Source organism: Mya arenaria, chromosome 3 (assembly GCF_026914265.1).
Source record: "Mya arenaria isolate MELC-2E11 chromosome 3, ASM2691426v1".
In the NCBI taxonomy this organism is placed as follows: Eukaryota; Metazoa; Mollusca; class Bivalvia; order Myida; family Myidae; genus Mya; species Mya arenaria.
This window is the reverse complement of record NC_069124.1, coordinates 75707312-75725232: the sequence shown is the minus strand read 5'-3', so window position 1 is coordinate 75725232 and position 17921 is coordinate 75707312.

The window sequence follows — 17921 nt, the reverse complement described above, 5'->3', positions numbered from 1 at the left end:
AGAACTGAATACAGAACTGCTGAAATTTCGCTATTTCAAATGGTCCATTCGCTGAACTGAAAATGGTATAACCAAAGATGATACTATTATAGGCGAAACGCCTTGTCCCTATATATAAAGCGACTGATCAGATATATACAGAGGCGCTTGCAAAACCAATAACCGCTTCGTTTTGAACATGGATTAACCAAGCGACGTGGTTCAACCAAGTTGTGATTAAAAACTACATTAACTTACTGATTATTTGTGAGAAGTGAGTTTTGGCGATCGACACCGTTGGGACTCCCGTATCTAATGACAAACGATGCTTTTATGAAATCGTGATAGCAAAACCAGGAATGAACTGAGCTAACTTTCGCAATAAATTGGTAATTAATTGACCAGAGAGTATATTGGTGAAATTGTGACAATGTAATACACGAATCGAATTTTGTCTACCGATTTCGTCTCCGACAATATTGTCATTTTCATGGAATTTGCAAATACGGCTATGTTCACAAACGCCAAGAAGACAATGCTAAACAATTCTTGGATATTTGTAACCGTGATATTGCTTGTCAATGAGGGTAGGTACAAGATAGTTTTTCTTTTATTCATTTTAATATATCAAATATATGACTTTAAAATATTGAAAATATTGCTTAGATGTCTAAAATGACACGTTTTTAACTCAGTCGCTTCATGTTCTATTTAAAGATTATTTTGTTATATTCATCTCCTGTAAGTTGAATTAAAACTCAAACTTCTATCGTTTGTGCCTTTAACTCACACAATAAAGACTTGTATCAACATTTTTTTCTGTATTTTAATATTTAATATTAATACCACCTTTTGCATCACAACTCGTATGTTATGTTGAAAAGTCGCATTTTGTCTTTTGGAAACAATTATTTTGAAAAGTTTTTGTCAATACAAGTGCGCTCTAATGGTGACACAATATTTATTTTCCCTTATTTATATTGTCATGAACTACATGAAATTGTTGGTCAGCAGACTGTGTCAGTTTGATTGTTTTCCATCAAAAAGAAAATTCGAAACGCCTGGCTGCAAATAACCATACTGCATAAGGACACAAAAACTTGTCAGATAAACTATTAGTGTATAATCACTCATGGACACTATTATATTCGCACTGTGGTAACTATTAACTAAACTGTAAATCATTTACCTGTGTTATTCGTTATTTTGCACTGTAGCTTTCAGGTATTACCAGTATCTTTGGGTTTTATAATTAGGTCCATTTCAAATTAAATCAGAAATGATTCATTGTCGTGCACTTTGTTTGAATTGAAATGCTTATGCTCACGTAACGTCATATTGATAGAGCTGTCTCATTGATTTAAACCCAGAAGTATTGGATTGAACTATGTATGCTTAAGGACTTTTTCTTTTGATTAACAAAGATAAGTACATTTACGCAATTCTACGTTTATCAGCACATTGTATTAATATTCATAGTACTAAAGCTTTTACCGGGAGAGAACGGTAACTGATGTTGGCAAAATGCGTGGCCAAATTTGTGAAATTATGTTCTTATGCAATAGAATGTTATTAAATTATAAAGCTTTGATCGCAATTTTTACTAAACACTAATTAAGGGAGCTTTGTTTTTTTAGAGTTATTGTTTTTTGACATTAGATTTGTGTGATATAAAAATAAATAGGGGATAAGTTAACATTATTGAAGTACACATAATATGATAACGGTTAGTGAATTCATAACTGTTATGTCGTTTGTGTTAGTTGACCTATTAGAAAGTTGTTTGAATGTATAATAATGTCAACTCATGAATTCATATAAGGACTGATAACATGCGTTTCTTGGTTATTCGCTCGCTTATCCTCATATGTTTTTTTTAAATAATTGTAGCCGACAACGTCTGTATAAAAGAACAGCTGATATTTGTTACATCGTAGATTTAATGACGTCCCGCTTATCCAGTCGGAGCGCAAAATTGAAATAAACAATGAATTCATAAATCATTGCGTGTTACACAATATCACCGTTGTATCTGTACAAAGGGCAAGGCGAATGTGTATATCTAAGGATTAATCATTATATATTTTCTTGTGTTTATACTGTATGAATGCAGTAGCGCACGCGAACAAGCTCCATGAATCGCGCTAGCCATACAGCATTTACGCCAGAAAAAATGCGATCAATACCTATATATACATTTAACATTTAAAATAAGTGTCCAATTTAGTTAAAAGTTAGTAGTATCTTCTGCTATTGATTTTTTACTGATATCATAAGTTTGTAAACAACAATAAAGCTGATATTTGTAACAGCGTATATCAATTAGACTATGAGCAGAAAAGGGTTTTGCCCCCCCCCCCCCCCCGGGGGGGAATTTTGTAGACCATGATTTTATGAAAGTGTATCATCTTATAAACATTTTAAGACATGTTTACGCCTTGGCCGTTGGGGCGTTTGGAAATGACGTCGCGCTTACCCAAAATTAGAAATAAACAATTACGTCAAAATCCATTGCGCGTAATTTAATATGAACGTCATATTGCTTTTCTATACAAAGGACTTGGCGAATGTCAATATACACTCACACACAGCTACCCAACAGGAACGAAGGAGCACAAACATAGGCATTGCTTACATGTGAACGGCTATGAAGAAATTAGAGATACTGTGAGCGAAACAGTTCAAAAGAATATGCACTAAAAAGCAGATACGATATATTCGCTTTCACCCCCCGTATCGTTACAATGAATATTTGACGGAAATGTTGTGCATATCTCCGGATTGTTATAAAGGACACAATGCATTGCTATTGTTTAAAATTGCTGATGTATCAATGAGAATAATTGATTGCAGGGTTTTCGTACGATATATAACAACCGAGACATATGATCTTTTCACCAATTTCCTTCTGCAACACCCATTTCTCTCCAGTTATAATTTAGCATTAGATCAATGCACACGGCTATAAATTCGCAGGGGACTATTCTTAAACCTTTAATATTGCTAGCGGTGCCCTGTTTTATGGGAAAAGAGTTTGATGCTAGATCAGTAATAAATAGTGTGACACAAAGTACAATAAAAAGAAAATGATCAGCCCTCATAGCGTTTTACTATCGGTAAAGACATGCACCAGTGACACTTTCATTTCTGAATGCGCTCTTTAATGTAGGGAAGTCGCTGTTTATTTTTTTAAAGTTCAATTCGGACGAACTTGATTGGTTTATTTTGAGTTCCTTGATAACGGAATAGTTATGAGAAACCCACATGGACAGTTCAATGAAGACGTGCACTGCGTTTTTACAAATTTAAAATTGTACGTAGTCTATATAAATTTTATATCACTTCCTTTTTATTACTGTTATATACTCAATAGAGTTAAATTAACGGTAAACATCCCAGTGTAATTGAATGAAATACACACACTACAACTATACACCGTAATTGTCAGCATGGGATTTGAAGGTATTGAAAACATTTGTTTATGAGCACTCTTAAATTGGCTAGATCAATGGATGAGTCCGGAGGTTTAGCGAGTTTCATTGTCGAGCGCAAATTAATGAGAAGGTTTCTGACTCGGTAAACAAAGAGATGGCATATCGCAAAATTCACACATGCATACGTGGCCTATAGAAGGACAACGGAGTGCAGTGAGTATAGCTTTTTTAAGGAAGGTTTCAAGAGAAAACCGAATGGCTATCTGATTAACCGAATGGCTATCTGATTAACCATAACGAAATTCACACATGCACACATGATATATAGTAGGACTTCAGAGTGCAATAAGTATACCTTTAATGATTTTTTCAAGAGAAAAATGCCTGCCTGTTTTACAAGCCAAAAAATGATCATTAGTGCAAGTAGTTCCATTTGTCAAGTTGGTACCAATCTGCAGAGCAAAGCACTTAAAATGGAAAAGGGGGTCAACTCTAAACCCGTATTTTTAGGTTGTAGTTTTGTTGTGAAGGATATGCTAACATATCAGTGATTATTGTAAACGTTCTTATCAGAAATACTTTAAACATTTATAGCATGAAGATTTTGAAACTGGCGTGCGTCTGCCTGAGTACAATGACTGTTTTAAAGTAAATGACACTTTTTAATTGGTGGTAATCGGAATTTTGCTCGACATGTGATAGGAATATTTTTATATGCAATACATATTTTAGGGGTCCATACAAGTATATGTACAAGGTCAGGAATGTTATCAATATATGTTTGGGTTACATGATACATCACATAAAAAGAAACGAACAGCATACTATTAAATCAGTGTGCTGATCTGAAGCGAACTTTGCAAAAAGAGCTCATTATTTGTGAACTTCCTCTGAATTAACCACTGAACATAGTTTCTATCAATCAAAAGCAGTTTTCAGCATTTGTTGGCACTAAATTATACCTCTAGACTGCTTTCAAATTGATTAGTCGCATAAACAATTATTTCAAGGAACCAAGATTATGTTAAGTTGTAAATAATTTATTATAAACTTGTTAAAACTCATTTATGAATAAAGATAACAAAGTTATATCATTAATATAATATATGGGTATTCTTGTCCAAGGAAATTATTTTTGAGTTATTATGGAGCCTTTGATTATAAACAGATTAAAGTATAAAGCCTACACAAGTTTCATATTTAGATCGACAATTGTTTAATTAAGGTAATATGTAATGCAATGAACAATTGTATGGTTATGTGAATTTAAGCTCGTGAAACCAAAGTAAACCAGTATTACAGAGAACTTGGGGTAATCCCTTTCATTTCTTGATTAAGGGAACTAGCTGCCTGTATGATCTATGTTTTGTTTATATGTTTGTGTCTCTAGTTCAGTATATTTTTGGCCCTTAACCTATACATCTAAACAGGGTTATTCGATTATAGGTCTATTTGTCCGGTCCCTGGATATGTCATTGTTGTACTGTTTTCTGTTTTCAATCATTGCCGAATGCTTTTGCTTCAATGATGTTAACTCATAAACCAATTGGAACGATTATTCTAACATCATATGATGTATTGCTTGGTGGACCTATGACAAATATGTTAAAGATATTGTATTCGGTGCAAACCTCCAGTTGCCATGGTAAAGGATAAACATGAACTGGTTGTCATTATATATTTTATAATCACACGATACATCATCCACGAGAAGGCTGTGCTTGATTTCCTTATATGGTTTTGTGAATCACCTGATCAAATTTGTTACAAAGTCGAAACCCCTTTGCACCGCAAGCATGGCTATTATAACAAAAATAATATAAAAATAATCATTGATATATTTACTACACAGTGGATAAAGAACAGTGGTGTGAGCCCTACTCTATTATCTATTTTCAACCAAATATGAATAATATTTTATAAATAGCAGAACGCTTATGTTAACCGAGGGATTTTCCATAATAACGTAGACTTTTACAATTAGAGTACTTCTGTACACGTATGTTTGCACACAAAAAAACAACAGTAAAAACAAAAGAAGAATTGACTTCCAGTGTCTGAGCATTTACCCTATGCTTGTAACAGCTCGCATTTTACTAATGGGTTTCATATGCATTGTGTAATAACATTTCACCTTCAAAGGAACAAAATCCTGACTGTAGAACTTGAAATTAGATTTTTTTGCGATATGTACAACGATCAGCGATTACCTTCAATATAAGACAATATTTACAAAATTGAAACATTTGTTAAATAGCTTTCAACATTCTGGTTAGATTACACAGCGACAAAAATGTTCACCGACTGTCCACACAACTGTACATATACGCCGAAGTAAAAAATTTAAACCAACTGCCTACAAATAGCAAAGGAATTCACTATGTTTTATTTCTTTTATGAAATGCTCTGCAGATATAATTACCGTTACCATGAATACTTGACGGAAATTATGTGCATGACTTTAGAATATTGCAAAAGACACGGTGCATTGTTGTCGTATCAAGTTGAATAATTAATGGCAATGTTCACGTAAGATGAATTACAACCAAGCTTTAGTATCTTTTTATCCAATTCCCTTATGAGACACTTATTTCTCTTCAGTAACAATCTAGCATTACATCAATGCACATAACTATAAACATGAAAGGAACCGTTGTTTAAGCAACACTAGTAGTGCTCTTAGTACCCTCTTAACTTGGAAAGAGTTAGATACTAGGTTAGTAACACACATTGCGGTACCAAGAGCAATAAAATGACAAAGATCAGCTCTATCGGTAAAGGCATCCACCTGTAACAGATCTATTTTTGTGTGCTCTCTATAATGTAGGCGACTAGCTTTTTACTTCAATGCGGATAGTTTTTGTGTGTTTTATTTTTATTTTTTATTATCTGACAGCATATGTATGAAATTAAAGTTGTACTTCATCTATATGATATTGATTACACTTCTATTAAGCTATAAGCGAAATAGAGTATAACAAATGGTAAACATTCCTGTGTAATTAAAAGAAAAATATACAACCTAACTGAGCACAATTATTGTCAGCATGGGATTTGAATGTATTGAGGACCACTTGTTTATGAGCACACTTTAATTGATAAGATCAATGGGTGGTTCCAGAGGGCGGATTGTCGTTTACAAATAAGTTAATTGTCGACAGCATATTAGTGAGAAGGTTTTAGAAACTCAGTAAATAGAGAAATTGCGTAAAGGAAAATTCAGTTTTAGTTACCAGCCTTTCAAATAGGAGAATAAAAGTGCAATGCCAATATAATTATATAAGATAATTTTCAATTGGAAGGCTATCTACCAAAGTATGTTTATTTCTTGGTTTAACTGTTTTAGAAACTGATCGAAGCTCGCACTATTGTTTTGATCCGTTTTGTTCAATTCTTTGAAACTTACTTTTTCCTTACCTTATGTATGTACCCTTAACGTGTTGAAATGGAATCAATTAGAAATATTTCCCCAAAATGTCCGTACTTTTGCTTTCTAAAACATGTGGGCGCAGAACGTCTCACATGCCTTTTAAAAGATTGTGATCTTGTTCTAACGGTTTTCTTGACATAATGCTAGACGACTTTGATTAAGCTATTTGATGTCTGATAGACAATAAAAGGTTACGTTAATATTGATATTAAGTACCTTAAAGGGAGAATATTTAATAAAACAATAAAAACACTTGGACAAACCCAGCAGCCAAAATAGATGAATTTCATTAGTAAAACTATTGACGCCTTACAGATAGTCGACGAGGAACACACCTGACTAAAACATATTAGACACACATATTATCATATCGTTATCAATGTACGTTTGGGTTACCGCCTTGGAGTTGTCAGTAACAGTCTAAGTTCACTGGGAGGTAAACAACGAGTAAATATAACAATTGTACTCAAAAACTACATAAGTGGAGCAACTGGTCATAGTTGGGTACTCAAAATTAGGTATACTTTCATAAGGTATCACCATTAAACACACAAGCAATGGCATGCTTTTTAATCACTGGTGTTGATCAGAAGCGAACTAAAGTAACTGTTCATTACGTTTGAACGTCTTGTGAATTTCCTCTGATTTAACCACAAAACACAATTTCTTTGAATCAAAAGAAGTTTCTTTCTAGTATTTTTTAGCTTAATCGTACCTCTTGACTGCTTTCCAGCTATACAGTTGCAGTTCAAAATAATTCAAGAAACCAAAAGGATGTTATGTTGTGAATAATTCAATAGAAACTTGTAACGATAACACAGTCATATTATAAAAATTGCATATGGGTTTTCATGTGCTAAGGAAATTCAGCTTGTGAAATTAAGAAGCAGCCTTTGATTGTGAGACCGTAAACAGACTGAAGTATAATGGCTTCAACGAATTCTTTCAATAAACCACTTAGAACATTTATTTAACAACTTTATAATTATATTTGGAGTCCCTCTGATAATCATGCTTGAGAAACCGTATTTTATGAATAACTTCGGTTGCCTAAGGCAAGAGAAGTAAAGCTTTTATAAGAAACCGATATACTGACTTTGAAATAACTGTGTAAACACATTTATTACACGTATTGTTTTCCTGACCGTTTTACCATATATATTGAGGCTCTAGCGTACACTCGAGGGTTTCCTTATAATCTTCTAAGTGTAAACCAATAGCTCCATACCGTTTTCAAAAATCACTGAGATTAATTATATAACCTATAATTTGACCCGTTGTCATTGGTCTGGAACACTATTTGAGAAGCAAAAATACATCATATTCACTGTTTGGGGGATTTATATACCATATGCATCGATCAGGCAGTTATATTGGAGCAGCGTTTGATTGTTAAACGGAAACAGATTGAAGTATAATGGATACACAAGTTGGATATTGATATTAGCACTGTCTTATTTATTTTATAGGTTATTTCTAATTCAACGGGTAATTGTGAGGTTTTGTTCCTATATGCGAGTTTTAACCCAAATAAACTAGTGTTCCAGTAAACTCGTCTTTCACTGACCGTTCTTATGCGGTAACCCCTTTCATCTATTAATTAAGGGAATTCGCTGCTTGTATCGTCTGTATGTGTTGTTTGTATGTCTGTGCCTTTAGTTCAGTGCTTTTTCGGCCCTTATCTTTTGTATCTTGACAGGGCTCATATTCCATCGTATGTGTATTTGACTGGTCCCTGTAGTTGTCATTGTTTCACTATTGTCTGTTTTATATGGGCGTCGCTTACTATTGCTTCGGGGGCGTTAACTCATAAACCACGATAAATATACATCATCAAATTTCATTTTATTGTTTGTTTGACCTCTGACAAACATGTTTAAGATCGTTGTAGACCTCTGAAAAGCATGTTTAAGATAGCGAATGCTACGAAATCTACAATGATTGGCGGTTACCTTCAATGTAAAATAGTATTATCAAATTTGATTTATTTGTTAAAAAGCATTCCACATTCTTGTTAGATTGAAAAGCGACAAAAATGTTCATCGACTGTCCACAAAACCGTAAGGATACAGAAAAGTAAAATATTAATACACATACAACCAACTGCCTACCAGGATCGGATGAATTTACTTTTAGCCTTTACCTGCATGCTTTATGAAATGGTATTCAGAAATAATAACTGTTACCATGAATACTTGACGGAAATAATGTGCATGTCTGAATGTTACAAACGACACGATACATTGTTGTTGTCCATCATTAATGACGTATCAAGCTGAATAATTAATGGCACTGTTCACGTATGATGAATTACAACTTAGCTTTAGTATCTTTTTCATCCAATTCCCTTATGCGACACGATTTCTCTCCTGTTACAATCTAGCATTACATCAAGGCACATGACTATAAACATAAAAGGAACCGTTGTTTAAGCATATAACTATAAACCTGAAAGGAACCGTCGTATAAGCAACGATAGTATTGCTCCTAGTATCCTCAAAAAGGGAATAGTTAGATAGTAGGTAAGTAATGCAAGTTGTAGCAAACCTAGTATAAAAAGTGTGATACAAAGAACAATAAGATAACAAATATCAGCTCTTTCGGTACAGGCATCCAACAGTAACAGTTCTAATTTGTATGTTCTCTTTAATGTAGGCTTCTTCATTTGTTTTTACTTCAATGCGGATAGATTTTGTTAGTTTTATTTGAGCTAATCGTTGAAGGTTTTCTTATGACTCACATACATGGGCAATATAATAAGATTGTGTATTAACTGACTGCACATGTATGAATATAAAGTTTTAATTCGTCTATACGCAATTCATTACCAAAAGAAATTACATTTCTTTTATGCTATAAGCTAAATAGAGTTTATTGAATGGTACACAATTAAGTGTAATTAAAAGAGAAATATACAAACAAACTGAACACAATTATTGTCTACATGGGATTTAAATGTATTGAGGACCACTTGAGCACACTTTAATTGGAAAGATCAGTGGGTGGTTCCAGAGGGCGGATTGTCATTTTCGGAAAAGTTGGTTATCGAAAGCAAATTGTAAGTGAGAAGGTTTTGAAACTCGGTAAATAAAGAAATGGCGTCAAGGAAATAGAAGCTATAGTTTACTTATGAGAGATTAAGAATACAATGAGAATAGAATTACATAAGTCTGACTACAATTGAACTGTTTAGTAACTGATCGAAAGTCGCGCCTTGTTTTGATCCGTGTTGATCAATTTCTTTGAAAATCTTTCATTACCTTATGTGAATCAATAAGGAAAAATATATTTCCCGAAAAGATTGTACTTTTGCTTACTAAACATATTGGCACAAAAGGTCTTACATGCCTTTTAAAAGATTCCGATCTTGTTCTAACGGTTTTCTTGACATGATGTTGGACGACTTTGATTTAGCCATTTGATGTCTGATAGACAATAAAAGGTTACAATTGATATTCGGTACCTAAAAGGGAGAAGATCTCATAATACAGTACAACCTAATGGGACAAGTTCAGCCGCCAAAACAGTTCTATTTAATTTGCAAATTTATTGCCGCCTATCAGCCATTCAACGAGGGACACACATGACTACAAGCAGTTACAAACACATTATCATATCGTTATCAATGTATGTTAGGGTTACATCCTTTGAGTTGTCAATGACAGTTGGAGTTCACTTGAAGGTAAGCAATGAGTAAAATTAACAATTTTATTCCTAGTCTACACTGGTGAAGATACTGATCATAGTTTAGTATTCAAAGGTTTGGTATTTTCTTCGATATATTTTGTTTAAAAACACCAAGAAGACCATGCTTTTAAATCACTGACGTTAATCAGAAGCGAAGTCAAATTACTGTTCATTATGTTATGAACGTCTTGTGAATTTCCTCTAAATTAACCATAAAACAAAATTTCTATCAATCAAAAGAAGTTTCCAGCATTTGTTGGCTCTAAATTGTACCTCTTGACTGCTTTCCAACTATACAATGACAATGCAGACTGACTTAAGGAACCAAAATAATGTTATGTTGTGAATAATTCAATAGAAACTGATGTTATGTTATGTTGTGAATAATTCAATAGAAATTTGTACAAGGGTAAAACTCATTAATGAGTAACGATAACACAGTCATATCATTAATATTGAATATGGATCTTCTTGTGCAAAGGAAATTCAGCTTGAGAAATTAAGGCAGCCTTTGATTATTAGATCGTATACAGATTGAAGTATAATGGATACAGAAGTTATTTATTAACGTTTTGAAAGCTATATATGATGCGATGATTTGTTGTCATTCGTTCACGTCGTTAACTATTGCCTTGAATACTTTTTTCTAATAGACTACTTAGAAAATGTATTCAACAACATAATTATAATATTGGGTGTACCTTTGAAAATCATGTATGAGAAATCGAACTTCATCAATAACTCCAGTTGCCATGGGAAAGAGAAGAATACTCTTTTCTCAGAAAGCGATGTCTTGGCTTTGACATATGTTAACACATATATTACACATAATTACTTGATCACCTTTTGCCATAAATCGAGGTGCCGCGACTGGTCTGTCTCAAAATCTTCTCATTCTGAACCAATAGCGGCATACTATTTTCAAGCATAATTAAGATTAAATATATGCCCTTAAATTTGACAGCTTCTCATTGGTCCAGAAAACGATCCGAAAAGCTAAATTTACGTCATATGCACTGTTTGTGGGATTTTCTTTATAAAAGAACAATCTGGTATTTCATTCTTTATCATTTTTAGACTTCGCAGTGACGCTTCTAAAAGAACAATATGTCAATCGCTTGCAATCAACGCAAAATGATCATACTCATGATAAAACTATTCAAAATATATAGAAACACATAATAAAACAGTTATGGATGTTTTTAGTAATTAAATGTAATGGTGATATTCACCAGATCAAATCAATGTGTTACTTCCACAGATGAATATATCACCATAGTGACTCACAAGTACATAATTTTAAAATATGCAATAATCACAAAATTACCAAAACTTTAATAACCCAAGTGTGGTGGCCTAGTACACGGTGACTTATTCCATACGCCGTAAATATAACTTAAAGACAGCTGCAGCGAATCTGGAAAAGATATCAATCGGAATCACACAAACTACATTCCAGCCGTAAAGGCATATTTTATTATCCCAAATGTCCAGAGCATAAACAATTGCACCGTGGACGAAGAACAGGCCGTTGCACTCATCTTATTACCAAACCAATATTTTAATGTATTCATGACATAATGGGCAAACTGGTTGTGTTTGTTTGCCAGGTAAGATCCATGATCCTTGATGTTCATAAATTAATTTGAAAATGTACGGAGTACGTGTGATGTTACTTCAATAGCCTTAAATAGCGTGTATACGTGTTTCCTTGACATTTTTTTTTTTTTTTTGTAAACAAATCCCACACTAATCTAGGTAGTTGTAAAAACAGCACTATACTCATCTGCCAACTTAATCAATACACTTGACAAGAATACTGACAGACAGCCCCAGATATAGCCCCATATACTGTATGAGTTATTGATATGTAACATAATAGTTGTGTCGTAATTTAATGACAGTGGTTATCATTTATTCATACAAAAGAGCTAATGGAACATTTCCAGTTAGTAATAAGTGTTACATATGATGACAAGGCTTTGTTTCTTTGAAATTTAAAACCTACCGTTTGACATTTTGGCATGAGTTACATTTGTGAGAGACAAAGTTCTCATTAACCATTAATTTTAATTTCCCACCCCTTTTATCTCAGCACGCTGAATGAAAAATATAGAATATTTGTTCAACCATACCTTGAGTAAAAGCAGCAAGTATGCTTTGGAAATTGCATTGGAAAGCCTATTGTCTTAAACAGCTCAACCCAATAACATGGCGTCAACGAAAGCCTATTGTTTTCAAAGTGATTTTGGTCATGAATGTTTAAGTTATCTAGAGAAAACGATGTCAAAGCTTACGTTGTTGGCAATAAAGTCAAATATAATACTAAAAAGGTTAAACATTATGTTATTATGTTAATTTATTCAACTGAAAATATAAAACATAACAATTTTATGTACGTTTTAAAGTTTTGTTAAATTTACCTTAATTAAATTATAGAATAAAGTGATGAATATAATAATTCATTGACAACGTTTTAACTTAAGCACGTTACAAAGCAACTGAACCAGTAATTTGCGCTGGAAATAATTGCTATCATTATAAGAACTTCGAGGTTGTAGTATCCAATAAGGAATATACCTTTTATCCATGTATATCAAATTACTATAGAAACAGATGTAATTATAGAATTCATTTCATATACTTTTATTCTATCAAGCACTTGTTTTATCCCAGTGTTGAGTGCCTTCACACAAGATTAATCTGTTAATTTGCTTCATGAGTGGTCATTCATATTTGCCAATGGAAACCCATAAGATTCGTGTGCCATATTAATCAATGGGGGTATATCTGCTACGGGTCTTGATTAGTTTTGGCAGACAGGCTAACACCTAAACAGAGCACTGTATGATGGGCTTGGATGAAACCAAGGATATTGATGTCACATTTTTCATAATAAGCATAAGAGAGATACTCATTATCATTGTTGTCCATTACTATTATATAATTTTAAACTATCAAAAGTCAGTCAGTCGACACTCACAAATATAATTAAAAACTTACAATTATGTATGTACTAATGACAAGCATCAATTGATGGTGGCCCTAATTTATACTTTATAACTTATGTGGTCTGTGATTTTATCCTCTATTGATTTATGGCATTGGCCAATTTCGGGCTTGGCTGTTTGAATTATCCATAATATGTTTTAGTAACTGGTCAAAAGTTGCGCTTTTGATTAGATCCCTGATGTTCAATTTGTTTTCTTTGAAACTTACACTTTCCTTACCTGATGTATGTGTCTATAATGTGTTAAAATGGAATCGATAAGAGAGTTTATTTTCCGCGTATTGTTTATACTTTTGCCTACTAAAACATTAGGGAGCAAAACGTCTACCATGCCTTTAAAAAGATTGCGATCTTGTTTTTACAGTCCCCTTGACATAATGTAAGACGACTTTGATTACATCATTTGATGTCTGATACACAATAAATGGTAAAGCTAAGATTTATATTAAGTTAGTAAAAGAGAGAATATTAATAATACAATTAAAACTACTGTGACAAGCCCAGCAGCCAAATGAGCCACCTTTGATTTGCAAATGTATTAACGCCTAACAGCCATTCAACAAGGAACACACTTGAACACAAACAGTTATCAACATATTATCATATCGTTATCAATGTACGTTGGGGTTACCGCCTTGGAACTGTCAGTGACATTTTGAGTTCACTGGGAGGTAATATAAATCGAGTCAATTTAACTATTTTATTCCGAGTCTACGTTAGTAAAGATACTGATCATAGTTGGGTATTCAAAATCTGGGCATTTTCATCGATTGTTCACATAGCTGATCAGACAACTGCCTACCAGACGCAAAGGAAATCGCCTATAGGCTTTGCGTTCACGTTTGTTTTTAAAGAAATACACTTGAGAAATAATAACTCAAACCATGAATACTTGACGGAAATTATGTACATGTCTTTAGAATATTGCAGAAGACACTCTGCATTGTTGTTGTCCAACATTAATGACGTATCAAGTTGAATAATTAATGGCAATACTCACGTATGATGAATTACAACTTAGTGTTAGTATCTTTTTTATCCCATTCCCTTATGCGACACCAATTCCTCTCCTGTTACCATCTAGCATTACATCAATGCATATGACTATAAACATGAAAAGAGCCGTTGTTTAAACAACACTAGTAATGCTCCTATTACCCTTTCAAATGGGAAAGTGTTTGATTTTTGGTCAGTTATAAAACTTGTGATACAAGGAACAATACGATAACAAAGAAAAGCTCAATCGGTGAAGGCATTAACCAGTAACATTCTATTTTTGTATGTTCCTTTATGTAGGCGATTTACTTGTTTTTAATTCAACTCTTTCATTTTTTGTTATTTAATTTTGATTTTATTGTTTATTTTTGTTTAATAAAATGTGTTTTATCTGATAGAATATGCAGACAATTAACGTTGAACTTCGTCTATAAGATATTGATTACAATTCTAGTATGCTATAAGCTGAAAATAGTTTGATGAAGAGTAAACATTCCAGTGTAATTAAAAGAAAAATATACAACCAAACTAAACACATTTATTGCCGGCATAGGCTTTAAATGTATTAAGGACCACTTGTTTATGAGCACACTCTAATTGGTAAGATCAATGGGTGGTTCCAGAGGGCGGATTGTCGTTTTCAAATAAGTTGATTGTCGAAAGCAAATTAGTGAGAAGGTTTTGAGTTTCGGCAAATAGAGAAATGACGCAAAGGAAATTTCTGTTATAGCTACCAGATATAATAATAGGAGAACAAGATTGCAATGAAAATATAATTATATAATATTTTTTCAATTGGAAGTATCACTACCAAAGTAGTTTCATTCATGATTGAACTGTTACAGTAACTGATCGAAGGTCACGCTATTATTTTGATCCGTGTTGTTCAATTAATTTGAATTATACTCTTTCCTTACTTTATGTATATTTCCTTAACGTGCTGAAATGGAATCAATACTTTTTCCAGTCAAGTTTGCACTTGTGCTTCATAAACAATGCCGGCAGAAAACGTCTCGTATGCCTTTTAAAAGATTGTGATCTTGTTGTAACGGTTCTCTTGACATAATGTTAGAAGACTTTGATTAAGCCATTTGATGTCTGATAAACAACAAAATGTTACGATGATATTGATATTTAGTACCTAAAAGAGAAAATATTTAATAATACAATAAAAACCTAAAGGGACAAGTCTAGCAGCCAAAACAACTAGATTCGATTTGCAAAAGTATTGACGCCTTTCAGCCATTCAACGAGGAACACGCCTGACAACAAAACTATTATGAACATATTACAAACATATTATCATATCGTTATCAAAATATGTAAGGGTAACCGCCTTGGAAATGTCAGTGACATTAAAAGTTCAATGGCAGGTAAATAATATGTAAGTTTAACTAATTTATTTCGAGTCTACATTGGTGGTGATTAGGGTTAAAGTTAGGTATTTAAAATTGGGAATTGTTTCATACGGTATATCGCAATTAAAGCACACATCAACAATGACATGCTTTCAAATCACTGGTGTTGATCAGAAGCGAACTAAAATAACTGTTCATTATTTTTGCACGTCTTGTTAAATTTCCTCTGAATTAACCATAAAGCACAATTTCTGTCAATCAAAAGAAGTTTTCAGCATTTGTTGGCGCTAAATTATACCTCTTGACTGCTTTCCACTATACAGTTGCAATGCAGAGTGATTTAAGGAACCCAAATGATGTTATGTTGTGAATAATTCAATAGAAACTTTTACTAGGGTAAAACTCATTAATGGATAGCATTAATATTAAATATGGGTTTTCTTGTGCAATGAAAATTCAGCTTGAAAAATTAAGAAGCAGCCTTTGATTATGAGACCGTAAACAGATTATAGTATAATGGATACAGACGTTATTAATTAACAGTTTGAAGGCTATATCTGATGTGATGATTTTCATGTCCTTCGTCTACCATTGTCGTTAACAATGGCTTCAAAGACTTTTTGTAATAAACCAGTCAAATAATAATAATATTTGGTGTCCCTTTGATAATCATGTATGAGAAATAATATTTTATGAATAACTCCAGTTGCCATGTGAAAGATAAGAACGAATTTTCTCAGAAACCGATGTACTGACTTTGAAATATATATGTTTAAACATATATTACCGACGCCACATACCACTTAACGCCAGCTGCAGCGAATCTGGAAAAGAGATCTATCGGAATCACACAAAAACAATTCAAGCAATTAGAGCATATTTTATTATCCCAAATGTCCTGAACATAATTTACTTCACCGTTGACGAAGTACGGGACGGGGAACGCATTGTAATAACAATCCAATATTTCATTCTATTCAGAGCATACTAGGCAAACTGGTCTTATTTATTTTACCAGTTAAGATCCATGATCCATGTTCCTTATTGTTTTTAAAACATTTGCAAATGTGCGGAGTATGTGTAATGTCCTTTAAATGGTCTTAAATAGTGTGTAAAGATTTTTCCTTGACATATATAATTTTCTAGTAGACAGGATCCTAACTAATCCAAGCAGTTGTAAAAACTGCACTAGACTCATCTGCCACCAAATCAATGCCCTAGATAAGAATACTCACAGAGAGCCCCATATATAGCCCCATATACTGTTGGGGTTCTCCAAGACATGTAGTTTAATCGTTGTTTCGTAATTTAATGACAGAGGTTATCATTTATTTATACAAAGAGTTAATGCAACATTTCAAGTTAGTAATTAGTGTTTCCTATGATGACAAAGCTTTGTTTCTCTGCAATTTAAAACCTACCGTTTGACATTTTTTGCATGAGTTATATCTGTTATATCTGTAAGAGACAAAGTTCTCATTGGCCATTTATTTTAATAACTCTTCCCTGTCATTTCAACACGCTGATTGAAAAATCTAGAATATTTGTTCAACCAAACCTTGAGTAGGAGCGGCATGTATGCATTTGGTTCGTTTGCTTAATGCTTAACCGGCATCTTTAGACAAATACCAGGTGGTTTGAATAAATAACACGTTGCATTGAAAAAGCCTTCTGTCTTAATCAGCTATTGTCTAGAAAGACGTCCAAGCTTACGCCAAATGTTGACAATAAATTCAAATAGTATGTTTAAAGATTAAAAGTCATTACAATTAATTCCGCTGAAAACAAAATTGACCGTTAGTAATAGAAGAAAAGTTGTGTTTTAACATTAGCTCTTTAAAAAGCTACAAAACCAGGAATTCGCAATTGAAACTATTGCTTGTATTATACGAACTTCGAGAATGTATTACTCAGTAAAAATAATATCTATAATTCATGTTAATTTAATTGCCATGGAAACAGATGTAATTATAGTATTCATTACATATATTTTTATTGGCAATTATCAATCTTATAATCTATCAAGC